The sequence below is a fragment of the Schistocerca serialis genome, chromosome 1 (genome assembly GCF_023864345.2).
Source record: "Schistocerca serialis cubense isolate TAMUIC-IGC-003099 chromosome 1, iqSchSeri2.2, whole genome shotgun sequence".
In the NCBI taxonomy this organism is placed as follows: domain Eukaryota; kingdom Metazoa; phylum Arthropoda; class Insecta; order Orthoptera; family Acrididae; genus Schistocerca; species Schistocerca serialis.
In genome coordinates, this window is record NC_064638.1 from 393,686,510 (window position 1) to 393,698,751 (window position 12,242).

Sequence of the window (12,242 nt, forward strand, 5' to 3'; positions counted from 1 at the left end):
AGGCATTGTTGATCATGCGGAACGCTGATCAGGAATTAAACGAATCACACGAATATAGAATTCACAGAGGAATACTAGGGAGAAGAGTGATCGAGGAACGTTTGCAATTCGAAAGAGTATTCGTGGTCATCCTCAAAATAACAGTGTCCATAATAGAATTCACAGCAATGTTCCCCAGTCTTTCAACATCGACTATAAAGGCTGCTAATATACAAGACACTAAATATCCATGCCCCAGCTGCTAATAAGAATAATAGCAAAAAAGACAAAAAAACGTGGATGAGTTTTGGGAGGCTTCCTATCAGACAGCAACAAATACCAACAAAAGTCATGCCAAAATTTTAGTTGGAGATCGCCCACTTAGGAAGGGGAAAGACATGCCGAGATGTTATCAGGAATTGGCCAATACAAAGAAGAACCAATAAGATTGCATGAATTCTGCAAGATCCGTGACATAATCTCAGTCAACATACTTCATGAGAAAGCCAAATAAATCCAAAATCTTGAAACACCCAGACGGGAAAAAAATAGAGTGGTAGACGGATCATGTTTGCATTGATAAGAACTACCACAGGTAAATTTACAGTGTGAAAGTTCTGAGAGGAACAAACACAAGTTCGAATCATTACTTCATCCAAATAAAAATGAAATTCATCCCACTGAGAAAGAAAAATATTCCTATTCCAAAAATAAGGAAATCTATGACCCTTATAAACTGACAAATGAGAAGGAAGACGAAAAGAAAGCTAGGAATATAAAACTAACACACGGTCTAGAGAAAATAATTCCTCACTGAAACAACTAGCTGAACAAGAACCCCAATAAAATCAAGGAAATTATCAGCGGCCTTGCCATAGTGCTAACACCGGTTCCCGTAAGATCACCGAAGTTAAGCGCTGTCGGGCTGGGCTAGCACTTGGATGGGTGACCAACCGGTCTGCCGAGCGCTGTTGGCACGCAGGGTGCACTCAGCTGTTGTGAGGCAAACTGAGGAGCTACTTGATTGAGAAGTAGCGGCTCCGGTCTCGTAACCTGACATACGGCCGGGAGAGCGGTGTGCTGATAACAGGCCGGCCGGAGTGGCCGTGCGGTTCTAGGCGCTACAGTCTGGAGCCAAGCGACCGCTACGGTCGCAGGTTCGGAGCCTGTCTCGGGCATGGATATGTGTGATGTCCTTAGGTTAGTTAGGTTTAAGTAGTTCTAAGTTCTAAGGGACTGATGACCACAGAAGTCCCATAGTGCTCAGACCCATTTGAACCACTTTTTTTGCTGATCACACGCCCCTCCATATCTGCATCCAGTGACGCTGGTGGGCTGAGGATACCACAGAAGCCGGTTGGTACCTTTGGGCCTTCATGTCCTGTTCGGGAGGAGAGAAAGAGGAATGATGAATGTGATAAAACATTGGAAGATGGACGCTACGCTTGGTTGAGATATCAGAGTAAGAGAACGGAAGAATCGCACTTGGAACTCACGAAAGCAGAGAAAGATAACCTAAAAATTTATAAGGACGGTGAAAATTCAATACCAAGAACATAACACTTAGTGATACAAAGAAGTAGCGAGAAAACAAATACAGTTTGGAACCGTGCGACCGCTGCGGTCGCAGGTTCGAATCCTGCCTCAGGCATGGATGCGTGTGATGTCCTTAGGTTAGTTATGTTTAAGTAGTTCTAAGTTCTAGGGGACTGATGACCTCAGAAGTTAAGTCCCACGGTGCTCAGAGCCATTTGGGCCAATACCTTTAAGGCGTCAAAGATGCCTTGATCAACACCTCACCGAGATTGAACAAGGTCATGTAATAAGGCTACGAGAATCTAGATGTTCTTTCTGAAATACTGCAGAAAGACTTGACAGGAATGTAGCCACTGTATATTATTGATGGCAGCGGTGGTCACGAGAAGGTACGGTCACAAGAAGACCGGGTTCCGGACGGCCATTCAGCACTACCGAGAGCAAAGACCATTAGGTTCGGTGTGTGGCTCTGGCGCAACGTATTGCATCTGCAACAGCAATTTGAGCAGCAATTGGCACCACATTGGCACAACGGACTGTTACAAATCGATTACTTCAACAATAGCTCCGAACCGGACGCCCTGTAGCGTGCATTCCGCTGACGCCAAACGATGGCCATTCGCGACTCCTATGGTGTCAAACGAGAGCTAACGTAAGGCACGGTGGAAGTCTGTTGTGTTTCCTGATGAAAGCTGGCTCTGCCTCGTTGCTACTGATGGGCGTGTGTTGATCAGAAGGGAACCTGTCTGAGTGCTAGATACATTTTACCTTACGGCAAGAAAAAAGGAATAAAAGTGAGATAGTGTTAATACTCTCATCCTTCTTTACCTCCTCTGCATTATTGCAGATGACGTGTCACTGAGCACATTTGTACTGTGCATGCAGTACACGTGAGGTGCCTAGTTGTTTCCACTGCCCTGTGTGGAATACATAAGTTCTTGTACACTTCACTAACGTGGTGTCTTCATGATGATGATGTCCCCAGCGCAGAAAACAGCACGCAGGTCGTGGATTCTTTTTCTTGAGGCTGAAATTAACTTCGCAAGCAACTGCTGCTACGAATAAACTATAACTCATTTGGGATGCCACTCGCGTTTTTATTGATATAGATACGAGAAACTATTCTTGATCACAACGTATTGAACATATCTCTCCACAGTCATTGTATCTGGCTAAAATAACATGAAATACTTCCTGCCACAGACATGTCTGTCTACTGGAACCGTCAGAACTGTAGTAAATAAAATTGCATGAAACAAATACTGCTATAACAGACAACATGTCTGTCTACTGGAACGGTCAGAACTGGAGAGCCGTACTACCCGAGACACTTCGCGCGCCAAGTCAGCAAGACGTGACCCGAACGGCACCAAAGTGCATCGGCAGTAATATCGTCAGTCTTTTGTTTTAGTAATACTTTGATTTTAATAATTTTGAAATTGCTGATTGATAGCTGGCTGTTGAGAGATGTTTATTTAAAAAAATGAAATAATTTGGATGACAGGTTTAATTAATAATGGCAACTAAAGTTTAACATTTTGGCGCCCTACCTCCGAACACAGCAGCCAATCACAGAGCAGCAGCATCATGTAGGTGGTCTTTCTCACGGGAATGGTACCGAATCTAACATCTGTCACCTATACCTCATCTCACATTGCGTCATCTCTATACTTCTTGCATCTCCACTGCCCTGGGAATAGCTTCCTGGAGCCTAATATGATGGCTGAATAAGCCAGAAATATTACAACCTACACGTGGCGTTACGGCTAGGGTGCGATTTCGTATGACAACAGGAGCACTTTCGTTTATCCCACGCAACCCGACTGCAAATTTGCATGTCCATCAGGTGATCCGGACTATTGTACTGCCATTCATGAACAGCTTTCCAGGGGGTGTTTTCCAACAGGATAACACTTTACTACGTACCGCTAATGTAACCCATCATGCTCTACAGAGCGCCTACATGTTGCCTCGGCCTGCTCAATCATCAGATCTGTCTCCAATCGAGCACATATAGGATATCATTGGGCGACAACTCTAGCGTCAACCGCAACCAACATTAAGTGCCCCTTTTTTAACCGTCAAAGTGCAAGAGGCATGGAACTCCAACCCACAAACTGACATCCGGCCCCTGTACAACACAATGCATGCATGCAAGCGTGCATGCGTACATCCAAAATTCTGGCGGTTACGTCGGTTATTAATATACCAGCATTTCACATTTGCAAAGGCTTACCCCGCTCTTAGATTAACCTGTGCTCACTTAAATATGTTACCTAGACAAATATATTCCCGAAATTTCTTTACTCTAAATTAATTATTTATTTTGTGTTGCGATTTTCTTCGTCAACGTATGTTCCTATAATCGAAAATAAAATGTAGATACACAATTGTTGAGGCTTTAGTGGCCAGTTGTAAACGAATTGCCAACTGGTTTCTGTATCGGGATCTTCGGCCGACGTTGGTGTAACGATTTTTCTGACGTTTCGCCGAGGTGAATGGCTGGCATTATTAAAGGTCCACCGTCCATTGCTGATGGCGGACAGAACTGCAAATAGACCTTATTCCTTTTCCTGTCTAATGTACGGCTCTGCGTAATCAACTACCTACGCATAAAACAACATCCATAATCGAACATGACTACTTTCTTGTTCTGAGTAATGTTTTACGTACAAAGTAAGTACATCAGTAAAAACGAAAAGTGTCTTTATAAGCCGTTTCATGAGGTTTTTTTTGCAAGTGTATTGAGTAAGCAGCAAGAGTGAGGAGCTGGGTGAGCTTCGTCAGCTACAATTCATTCATTTATACATTCATATCTGCTTAGCAACACACACATATATGTAGGTTATTAAGGTGGTGGTGGTGGTGGTTAGTGTTTAACGTCCCGTCGACAACGAGGTCATTAGAGACGGAGCGCAAGCTCAGGTTAGGGAAGGATTGGGAAGGAAATCGGCCGTGCCCTTTCAAAGGAACCATCCCGGCATTTGCCCGAAACGATTCAGGGAAATCACGGAAAAACTAAATCAGGATGGCTGGAGGCGGGATTGAACCGTCGTCCTCCCGAATGCGAGTCCAGTGTGCTAACCACTGCGCCACCTCGCTCGGTTAGGTTATTAAGGATCTGTGCCTTCGCTGACCTGGCACAAGTTTGTTTATAATACTTTGATGTTACATTACGATGGTTCAAAAATGGTTCAAATGGCTCTGAGCACTATGGGACTTAACATCAATGTTCATCAGTCCCCTAGAACTTAGAACTACTTAAACCTAACTAACCTAAGGACATCACACAACACCCAGCCATCACGAGGCAGAAGAAATCCCTGACCCCGCCGGAAATCGAACCCGGGAACCCGGGCGTGGGAAGCGAGAACGCTACCGCACGACCACGAGATGCGGGCTTACATTACGATGTTCGTTTACTATTCATTCCATCAGTGAATGACAGTGTGGGTTAATGTGTCTGCGCATTGTGGTGCTAAAGTGATAGCTTTGGTCTCATTTCGGTCTGCTGGTTGTGCAGCCTAGACAACTTTGGGATATTCAGACAAAGAGGTTTGCTTTCCTCTGGTCAGGACGCTGTTGTGGTAGACTGATTTTTTTCTGCTACCTGGATAGAGTCCGATTGTAGTGATAGCTGAAAGGATTACTGATCGTCTCTGGCTGGAAGTGTGAGGACGGTAAGAACTCGTCTGTTGTAGCTTCAGTATGCTGTTGAGATGGTGCAAGTTCTAGCGTAGCTGAAGTTTTAATACGTTTCTTGTGCAGCTCTATGCTTTTATTATCGTGCTACGTAAGTCATTTGGATTAGAAAGCATTAGGATTTTTATTACTATTCGTTTTTTGCAAGGAGTTTGCTTTGTTGGGCCACATGTTAGAATGTGGAAGTGTGGTCTGCCAGTCGTGTTTTCTGGTGTGAATATGCTTGTGTTCCTTATGCTGTAATTTCTTCCTTTTCAAGGTTTTTCATTACGTAATTTTCTGGTTATTTGACGTCGATATCCTTTTAAGTTCCACGTGTTCGCTTATGAAGTGCGTAGCCTTCAATTACCTGGTCCTGTTCTCGTCTACTTAACTTCCGGTACTACCCTTTTGTCTGGCAAAAATCTTGAAACGGTTTTGCAATTTGCATGATTTTGCACGGAGTTCCTTTGTGTAACGTCGACCATGTGCTAGGTAAACGGATGAGCTTTTAGCGTCTCGTTTCTCAGTTTCTTTCTCTGCCGCTAGACATGCAGATTAATTACATTCACGAGTATATTAATTTTAATTTGCATCCTTTTTTAATCAACTGTAATTTCCGTGTTCTTTCATAGCGGAAATACACTACTGGCCATTAAAATTGCTACACCAAGAAGAAATGCAGATGATAAACGGGTATTCATTGGACAAATATATTATACTAGAACTGACATGTGATTACATTTTCACGCAATTTGGGTGGATAGATCCTGAGAAATCAGTACCCAGAACAACCACCTCTGGCCGTAATAACGGCCTTGATACGCTTGGGCATGGAGTCAAACAGAGCTTGGATGGCGTGTACAGGTGCAGCTGCCCATGCAGCTTCAACACGATACCACAGCTCATCAAGACTAGTGACTGGCGTATTGTGACGAGCCAGTTGCTCGGCCACCATTGACCAGACGTTTTCAGTTGGTGAGAGATCCGGAGCATGTGCTGGCCAGGGCAGCAGTCGAACATTATCTGTATCCAGAAAGGCCCGTACAGGACCTGCAACATGCAGTCGTGCATTATCCTGCGTAACTGTAGGGTTTCGCAGGGATCGAATGAAGGGTAGAACCACGGGTCCGTAACACATCTGAAATGTAACGTCCACTGTTCAAAGTGCCGTCAGCGCGAACAAGAGGTGACCCAGACGTGTAACCAATGGCACCCCACACCATCACGCCGGGTGATACGCCAGTATGGCGATGACGAATACACGCTTCCAATGTGCGTTCACTGCGATGTCGCCAAACACGGATGCGACCAGCATGGTGCTGTAAACAGAACCTGTATTCATCCGAAAAAATGACGTTTTGCCATTCGTGCACCCAGGTTCGTCGTTGAGTACACCATCGCAGGCGCTTCTGTCCGTGATGCAGCGTCAAGGTTGGGTTGGGTTGTGTTGGGGGGAAGAGACCAAACTGCGAGGTCATCGGTCTCATCGGATTAGGGAAGGAAGTCGGCCGTGCCCTTTTCAAAGGAACCATCCCAGCATTTGCCTCAAGAGATTTAGGGAAATCACGGAATACCTAAATCAGGATGGCCGGACGCGGGATTGAACCGTCGCCCTTCCGAATGCGAGTCCAGTGTGCTAACCACTGCGCCACCTCGCTCGGTCAGCGTCAAAGGTAACCGCAGCCATGGTCTCCCAGCTGATAGTCCATGCTGCTGCAAACGTCGTCGAACTGTTCGTGCCGATGGTTGTTGTCTTGCAAACGTCCCCATGTGTTGACTCAGGGGTCGAGACGTGGCTGCACGATCCGTTACAGCCATGCGGATAAGATGCCTGTCATCTCAACTGCTAGTGATACGAGGCCGTTGTGATCCAGCACGGCGTTCCGTATTACCCTCCTGAACCCACCGATTCCGTATTCTGCTAACAGTCATTGGACCTCGACCAACGCGAGCAGCACTGTCGCGATACGATAAACGGCAATCGCGATTGGATACAATCAGACCTTTATCAAAGTCGGAAACGTGATGGTACGCATTTCTCCTTCTTACACGAGGCATCACATTAACGTTTCACCAGGCAACGCCGGTGAACTGCTGTTTGTGTATGAGAAATCGGTTGGAAACTTTCTTCATGTCACGACGTTGTAGGTGTCGCCACCGGCGCCAACCTTGTGTGGATGCTCTGAAAAGGTAATCATTTGCATATCACAGCATCTTCTTCCTGTCGGTTAAATTTCGCGTCTGTATCACGTTATCTTCGTAGTGTAGGAATTTTAATGGCCACTAGTGTACTTGTGTAATCCTTCAACCGTTATGGTTAGTAGGGCTACATACTTCAGCCCATTGTATATTTCTGTATCCGGTGTACCGTTACGTTTCTGATTTCATGTCGGTCATGCTAACGTTTCGTGCCAACGGCGATGCCGCAATGGTACCACCGGTTCCCGTCAGATCACCGAAGTTAAGCTCTGTCGGGCTGGGCTAGCACTTGGATGGGTGACCATCTGGTCTCTGATGCGCTGTTGGCACGCGGGATGCACTCAGCCCTTGTGGGGCAAACTGAGGAGCTACTTGATTGAGAAGTAGCGGCCCCGGTCTCGTAAACCGACATACGGCCGGGAGAGCAGTGTGCTGACCACATGCCTCTCCATATCCGCATCCAGTGACGCCTGTGGGCTGAGGATGACATGGTGGTTTACGCTAACGTTTCGTAACTGGAGTTCTCGCGTCTTCGGGCACGCCACCTGTTAGGCCATTTGATTTATTACCATTTCGAAATCCAACCTTCCATGTTTCCATTGACACACGTCTTTATTTACTGAACATTCTTTTGATGTTAACTGAGCGAGGTGGCGCAGTGGTTAGCACACTGGACTCGCATTCGGGAGGACGACGGTTCAATCCCGTCTCCGACCATCCTGATTTAGGTTTTCCGTGATTTCCCTAAATCGTTTCAGGCAAATGCCGGGATGGTTCCTTTGAAAGGGCACGGCCGATTTCCTTCCCAATGCTTCCCTTACCCGAGCTTGCGCTCCGTCTCTAATGACCTCGTTGTCGACGGGACGTTACACACTAACCACCACCACCACTTTTGATGTTACATAGATACGGTTCCACAGTTTGCTGCCCTGGTGACTGAGAACCTGCGCCGCCCCCTGCTGGCCTCCCGCACTCTCTCTGGCGCGGTGCCGCGTTCCCTGACGGGAGGCAATATGGAGCGGCGCGCTCGGCGCTCAGTTTATTAGGGCGGCGCCGATTGGCCCGTGATTAAACGGAGGGCCGCCCGCCGCCGGGGCCCGGCCTTAACGGGATTTCTCGGCGAGCGGCAAAAAGGGCGGAATCTCGGCGCAGCGCGGCCCGACCCCCAATCACAGCTCGCGGCGCGGAAAACTCCCCGAGGCGGCGCCCTCCCCCCATAACATAGTAATTAATTCATCGGGCAATAAAACAGGGAGCAGATTGTAGCTATGCGGCGGCCCCTGCTCGCACAATGGGCCCAATCAGCGATAAGCCGCGCTCCACCGGCCGCAGCGAAAATCCTGCTAATGTCCCACGGCGGGACATCAGGCCGAGGCGAAGCGGAGCGGGGGGTGACCGCGCCCGCCGGCGGCGACAGGGGCCGGCCGAGCGTGCAGCGGCGAGGCACTGATTCACCGCCGCTCTGCTCTCCCCGGCAACGAGTCGCTGTTGCCACGGTGGTCTGCGTGCAGACCTTCCAGACAGCCGCAGCTTCTCTGCGCATTTCAAAATGGTTCAAATGGCTCTAAGCACTATGGGACTTAACATCTAAGGTCATCAGTCCCCTAGAACTTCCAAGGGAACCTCCCCAACGCACCCCCCTCAGATTTAGTTATAAGTTGGCACAGTGGACAGGCCTTGAAAAACTGAACACAGTTCAATCGAGAAAACAGGAAGAAGTTGTGTGGAACTATGAAAAAAATAAGCAAAATATACAAACTGAGTAGTTCATGTGCAAGATACGCAACATCAATAAGGGTGTAAGCTCAGGAGCGCCGTGGTTCCGTGGTTAGCGTGAGCAGCTGCGGAACGAGAGGTCCTTGGTTCAAGTCTTCCCTCGAGTGAAGAGTTTAATTTTTTATTTTCAGACAATTATTATCTGTCCGTCCGTCCGTCCGATGCGAGGTAACTGCGCCGTAGCATGAGGACGCTACACCTAAACAAACATCGAAACACATGTCAGTCGACTACAGCGCACGCAAGAGACAGTATTCCTACTAACGAAGCTCCCTGTCTGGCAATTGACTGTTCGCTACTTTGGACGAGAGTGCATTAAATACGTGAGATGTATTCCGTGGGCAATATGAATCCAGCAAATATAGCTCGCGACTTCAATAACAAGGTCAATGAATATTTTCCGAACTCTTAAGTTTGCGGTGCGGTCGCAAAACACAGACACTAAACTTATTACAGTGAACAGAGACGTCAATGAACGAACGGACAGATCATAACTTTGCGAAAATAAAGTAAGAAAGCTTTTCACCCGAGGGAAGACTTGACCCAACGATTTCTCACTCCGCAGTCGCTCACGCTAACCACGAGACCACGGCGCTCCTGAGCCTGCACGATCCTTGATGTTGCCTATCTTCGGCATGGACTACTCAGTTTGTACATTTGCTTATTTTTTTCATAGTTCCACACAACTTCTTCCTGTTTTATCGAATGATCTGTGTTCAGTTTTTCAAGGCCTATCCACTGTGCCAACTTATAACTAAATCTGAGGGGGGTGCGATGGGGAGGTTCCCTTGTTAGAACTACTTAACCCTAACTAACATAAGGACATCTCACACATCCATGCCCGAGGCAGGATTCGAACCTGCGACCGTAGCAGCAGTGCGGATCCGGACTGAAGCGCCTAGAACCGCTCGGCCATGCAGATTTCTAACTAAAACTGTGGTGTCGCTGCCAGACACCATACTTGCTAGGTGGTAGCCTTTAAATCGGCAACGGTCCGTTAGTATACGTCGGACCCGCGTGTCGCCACTATCAGTGATTGCAGACCGAGCGCCGCCACACGGCAGGTCTAGTCTAGAGAGATTCCCTAGCACTCGCCCCAGTTGTACAGCTAACTTTGCTAGCGATGGTTCACTGTCTACATACGCTCTCATTTGCAGAGACGACAGTTTAGGATAGCCTTCAGCTACGTCATTTGCTACGACCTAGCAAGGCGCCTTATTCAGTTACTTGTGAATCATGTTCCGTCAAGAGCGACGTTCATCATTAATTGATTAAAGTTAAGTATCAAACCAATTACGTCCGCTTTGTGAAGTCTAATTCCTTGTCGTGTTCCAGACCTCACGTCAGTATAGTTCTTCCCTCCTCACGCCAGCCTGCGTGAGCTAAAACGCGTGCATTTCGGACTCCACTCGCAACACGGTGTTGGCTCTTCTGCTAATACAAAAGAAAGTAATCGTCGTATAAATGTACACAGATTGCCATTAAAATTGCAACACCACGGTTCCCTTTTTCTGGTTATACAGTGTAAGGCTTGATCAATTGTTAACGCAACCGCTTTCGCGGCTTGCTGCCGGCCTTCGAGATCGGCTGCTGTGCGCGGAGTGCGGGTGACAGGAAGTTTGCAGTGAATACGAGGTGTGTGAGAGAGGTTATTTCTATCGACCGAAGTTGTTTTCCCAAACAACTAGGTGGTGTTGAAAGATGAGTCCGCCATCCCCGAATTCCTCTTCACTCCACACAACGTTTTTCCACTGTTCAATCGTCCTCTTAAGTGGCAATAAAGTAGCCCCTCAAGACTGCTATGCCCGGGCGGAGTAGTTGTTCCCAGTCTTGGTACCAACGCCGAAAGGGCGGCCGTGGTGGCCAAGCGGTTCTAGGCGCTTCAGTCCGGGACCGCCCGACTGGTACGGTCGCAGGCTCGAATCCTGCCTCGGGCATGGATGTGTGTGATGTCCTTAGGTCAGTTAGATTTAAGTATTTTTAAGTTCTAGGGGACTGATGACCTCAGATGTTAAGTCCCATAGTGCTCAGAGCCATTTGAACCATTTGAATTTGAACGCTGAAAGGCTTCAACTGGTAATGCCTTTAACATGTCGGTCACATTCTTTTGAATTTTGTCGAGAGTCCCAAAGTGACGTTGTTTCAAGACATTTTTCAATTTCAGGAAAAGACAAGAGTCACTAGGAGTCAAATTAGGTGAATAGAGGGGCTGTGGGACAACACTAATGACTTTTGAGGTCGAAAATTCCGTGATGCAAGACGTTGTCTGACATGGCGGGGGTGGGGGGTGGGAAGGGGGGAAGGGGGGGGGGGGGTTCATATGTTGCAGCAGTACTCCGCCTCACTCGAGTCACCCTATTACTGAACGTTTCACGGACACGGTTGGTTGACAGTTTGTCCTCCAGAAACAATCTCATGTACACGTTCGACGTTTCCGTTGATTTTCAAAGTTGAAGATCTCCGTGAGCGATTTTCAACGTGTCTCGGGCTTCCAAAAATGATTTGTGCCAGAGGAAAACTTGTGCTATTGATAAGGAAAGTTACCCACAGGCCTGTTTCGACTTTTGAAAGGTCGCGCTCGCGGGTCACCCAACTTCAACTCAAGACTTGACGGCATAACATTGCTCTAAATTCCGTTGGTCCATTTTCCTAAAATACAACTTCAATGACGGTGCTCTCAAAAATCACGGACTGAGACAGAGCATCTGGGCCGCGTGGGTTTAGCCGAGCGGTGTAGGGCGCTCCAGTCATGGACTGTGCGGCTGGTCCCGGCGGAGGTTCGAGTCCTCCCTCGGGCATGGGTGTGTGTGTTTGTCCTTGGATAATTTAGGTTAAGTAGTGTGTAATCTTAGGGACTGATGACCTTAGAAGTTAAGTCCCATAATATTTAAAAAAAAAGAAACACATCTGGAAGGGACGGACATGCCGGTCTACGCAAGCAGAACAACACAACGTCGCCAGATCGCTTGCAGTGCTGTCAGTCTCATTACTTTTCTCACACATCTCGTATAGTATGGTTTGTCGCCTCCCTTCGTTGTTGAAGCTTTTCTGACATCTGCTCAGAAAAT

At 47.5% G+C, this 12,242-nt stretch overlaps 2 pseudogenes; both read left to right on the plus strand.

Annotated features, from left to right (window-relative positions):
• Positions 1-838: 838 nt before the first annotated feature.
• LOC126426392 (5S ribosomal RNA) lies at positions 839-956 on the plus strand (annotated as a pseudogene).
• Positions 957-7,609: 6,653 nt separating this feature from the next.
• Positions 7,610-7,727, plus strand: LOC126425949 (5S ribosomal RNA; annotated as a pseudogene).
• The last annotated feature ends 4,515 nt before the right edge of the window (positions 7,728-12,242 follow it).